Genomic DNA, 4197 nt, shown 5'->3' with positions numbered 1-4197 from the left:
TAATATAAGGATATATAATATAAGCACTGCGTGCTCTACTGTTTGTGGACGTATAAGAGGCAGAAATCCGTGGGTCAAGAATTGTAAAGGACAAAAGTAATGCAACAGGCAGCCTCCTGTGGCATCCTCCTGTGTGGTGTGAGCTGGAGTATCCCGCTGCTCATGGTGCTGCGGTCCCCCTCTAGTGGCTCCGCGGGGATGTCTCCTCCAGAGTCCTGCCTTATTCCTTATTCAGTTGGATTGCACTGTCTGCCAGCTGGCAGCTCCAGCGTGTTTGAATTAGAGAATCACAGCAAGTTCTGCATCCCTTTGAAATCAGTTGTATTCAGGGCTCTTTGTTCCATATTGCATGGCTTTAAATGAAAAAAAAAAATCCCTGAAGCATGGAAACAGTAGGTAATTGAAATTCTTCATTTCCTCGTGTCGTTAGTTCCTGCTCCCTTCAGATACATTTTCCCCATGTTCTGCCCAAGAGAACACAAGTGAGGTCGGGTGTACAGAGACACTGAAGGTGCAGGTTCAGGACACAGCACCTCCAATAGCCGACTCCTGGAAAACCCAGCTTTCTGCCAGCACACCTCTGTTGATCTCTGCTCCAAGCCCCTAAGCTGCAAGAGAATTAAGCAGTTCTTGTGACCTCTGAGAGCGATGGGGTATATCTTAGAAGAGCTGGGACCATAGAAATGTCTTCTGCTGAATTGTAGACTAGCCCATTGAGTGCTGAACCCTTTTGTCTCTGAGCAGTAAAGTCTTGCCCACAGTATGAGCTTAATATGAGTTGACGGAATAGAATCAGGACTCAGTGCATGTGTGTATATGACACCCCATCTCAATTCTGGTTTCATAGGGAAAATGCATTATTTCCCTTGGCATACTCTCCCTTCAGAATCATCTGAATACTTGAAAATAGTCCCTGAGGAGATACACACTGTGCAATAACAAAGTACTCCTGTTTTTTCATCTCTTCTTGGAGTCACACCTAAAACTATTAGTGTAGACCGTGCCTGCTCATAGACTGTGACATGATTTGCTTTAATCTGAGATGCAGACGTCTGAATAGTGGTGATGTGGGGACATTGAGTCCATCCATTTTGGACTCTTCTAGAGAGTCTACCAATCTGACAATTTGATCTAACAATCCAAATGTGCTGCTATTTGAGGGAATGATGTCCAAGGAGGGGCTATGGCAGCCTCATCAGGGATGGTGCAGAGAAATGTTCAACACAGGGAGTTAGTGGAGAATTAGATAAAGTCTAAGGTCCCTGCTAATGTTGTTATAGGAGTCTGCGATTCTTACTCTACATTTTGAAATATTCTGGTCTTATGAATCAATCAATGTAGGTTTTGTTTTAAAAATAAAAAATTTAGATGGACAATTGTGAATAAGTGCAACTAAACCCTAACCTTTGTCCCAGTCAACTAGTACATTGAGGAAATTGTTCCCTTTTTGTGCTAGAATATCTCATGCATGCTTTTTCGACCCCTTTGATATCCCTTTCCTCTTCTATTCTATCACCTGGATCTCAGCTCATTGCCAGGCATTGCTTTTCCTAAACAAGATCCCCTACCCCTGGTTGTGCATGACTTCCCAAGACCCCCCCATCTGTTGCTCTGGCATCGTCTTGATCTTCTACTTTCACTGCTACCTTGCTAAAGTGGACAAGACTGGTGGGAACAGAAAGAATACCTGCTACTTTAGAGCAAACTCTGTCACCGGTCACAACACTCTCTGCATCTCCTGATAGTTTTCATTTTGGCCAGATATCACAGTTGGTTGTTGTTCTTCAAAAACTGGGAAGCAATCTGAACCAGAAAGTAAAGACTTTGGGGAGGAGGTTGACCAATTGGTTTAAGGAAACCAGGGTCTCCCAGGATAGAAAGAACTAATATCTCAAACCCTACACCCTGAAAGAGTCAGCATTAGGGAGTCCTGTTGAGAAGGACCACTGAGATGGCTTAGGGCCCTCTGAAACAAAATGGATCTAAAGGAGCAAAGAGATGAAATTAAGAGGAAAAGTCTTGCACTGACTTGGGGATGATGTGGTCTGGGTCTTTGGAAGTTCTGATCCCGCCTGGGGATGGTCAAGGTGTGATCTGAAAGAAGATGTCTGAACCTTTCTTTGTGGAGCAGAATGTTGGGAGGATTGTCTTCTCTCAAAGAGCTCTTATAAAATAATCAGTGCTGTGGCATGTACCACTAGAACCTAAACCTGCTGCAGGTGTTTCTATAGCATAGCATGTGATTGAGGAAGGATTAAAGCAGAGGTTCTTCCCATGGGGCCAAGTTCCTAAACCATTATTAATCCCAGAACTGAGTGGCATTTGTTTTTTAACAACGGACACAATTTCAAGCCAAAGAGCTGACACAGGATGTCTGGTGGAATTCCAGAAATCAGTAAGTAAATGGGTGAGGATGATTTGGGGAGCTGGAATAATGGGGTCTGACAATGCTTCTGAAATCCACATGGATAATCAGCAATTTCACATTCTCTGCTTGTGAATAATTGAACTTGATAGAGTTTGTATATAACAAGACTAATATTTTCTCCAAAATTCTTCTGTGATCTCATATTCAGGGTGTCCTTTCAGTGTTTCTTCATTTTATGTCTCACTCCAGGTTTGCAGCAAACAGTTCCACATGACCTCATCAGGCTAAGCAAAGGGACCAACATCTATCTCAGCACTTCAGGAGACCATAATCATTGAACATTTATACACAAAGAATGGGCTAAGGAAATACCTGTGACATACTTATACTTTTGCTCATTTCAGATACAAAGATACTAATTCTGTTTTAAAAGATTACGTTATTTCCAACTGTGCTAAATCTTGCTTGATATAATTCTATTTTAGCATGCACTTTAGAGTGACAGGAAAATTACTCAGTTCTTTAAAAAATAACTTTACATAATGATTTATTAGAGCAAGAAATAATTTGATATTATTTCTTTTGGGAAAGAAAAAAGTGTATTTTAAATACATCACATACAGACTCCCGGTAAAATTAACCTACTTTCAGAAACCTTATCATGTTCTTTTCTAGTTTAATGATCATTACATTTGTCTTGCAATCAATTTGAAATAAACCACAAAACAATAGTGAATAGAACTGGCTATAATTTAGGAAAAATATGGAATACCAAGTTAATAATAGAATTTACAAGAAGGGGATGAAAAAAATTAGTCCTGCTGTCAATAGTATGACTTACATACATAGGACTGGACTCTAGGGTATTTTAAAGTTATAGGTAGCAGCTAAAGGACTCTTGATACCAACATTCTTTCCTTTTAAATGCAGCTAAATATTATTCTATAACATATACTTCTAAATTTAATGTTGATTTTATTATAAATTTTAGCTTCAGTTAAAAATCTATTGAGTGATTTTTTCCCCCATTTGCTTTGGTTGGTTACAAGCAACAGAAACTAACTTAAGCTAAAAATAAATTATTGAAAAATTGGGGATAGATCATGGAATTAAGGAAAAGCTGAAATTCTAAGCTGGAGGGTTTTTTTCATGAGCTGATATTCATCCACTGAGCCACACTGGCCAGGCTGTGCTGGCATTTTAAAGGTCAGTATGTAACAGCCTTGTCTCTCCAGAATTTGGGAGCAGGTGAGGATTTATTACGATGAGGATTAAAAATTACATTTCTCAAGCCAGAATGGATTGCCATCAAATATTCAAAGTGATAAAAAGCAAGGACCTATATCCAAGATTATCCAGCAAAGCTACAACTTAGAATTGAAGGAGAGATAAAGAGCTTCCCAGACAAGAAAAAGGTAAGGAGTTCATCACCACCAAACCAATATTACAAGAAATGTTAAAGGGACTTTAAAAATATGTTTTTATTGATATTTAGAGAGAGGGGAAGGGAAAGGGATAGAGATATAGAGACATCGGTGAGAGGAACGTTATCAATCAGCTGCCTCCTACGCTCCTCAGCCTGCAACCTGTCATGTGCTCTGGCTGGGAATCAACTCCACCAGTTCCTGGGTTGATGCTCAACCACTGAGCCACCCACACTGGTGGGGCTAAAGGGACTTCTTTAAGAAGATAGGGAAAAAAAAGATTAAAACCGTGACTAATAAAATGGCATTGACTACATACCTATCAATAATTACTTTAATGTAAAGAATTGTAGTGCTCCAATCTAGAGACATAGGGTTGCTTAATGGGTAAGAAAACAAGACCCA

General features: G+C 39.9%; 1 long non-coding RNA gene across 1 annotated transcript in view; it reads left to right on the top strand.

Annotated features, from left to right (window-relative positions):
- The window catches only part of LOC106728340, a 6761-nt gene extending 2951 nt beyond the window's left edge, over positions 1 to 3810 (top strand). The window contains exons 2-3 of the long non-coding RNA XR_001364640.1: positions 2802 to 2806; positions 3719 to 3810. This is a non-coding gene — a long non-coding RNA (uncharacterized LOC106728340). The remainder of the gene's footprint in view (positions 1 to 2801; positions 2807 to 3718) is intronic.
- Positions 3811 to 4197: the final 387 nt, after the last annotated feature.

Source organism: Myotis brandtii, unplaced genomic scaffold (assembly GCF_000412655.1).
Source record: "Myotis brandtii unplaced genomic scaffold, ASM41265v1 scaffold596, whole genome shotgun sequence".
Taxonomy (NCBI): Eukaryota; Metazoa; Chordata; class Mammalia; order Chiroptera; family Vespertilionidae; genus Myotis; species Myotis brandtii.
The sequence above is the reverse complement of the archived record's forward strand: the minus strand, read 5'-3'. Positions and strand labels throughout refer to the sequence as shown.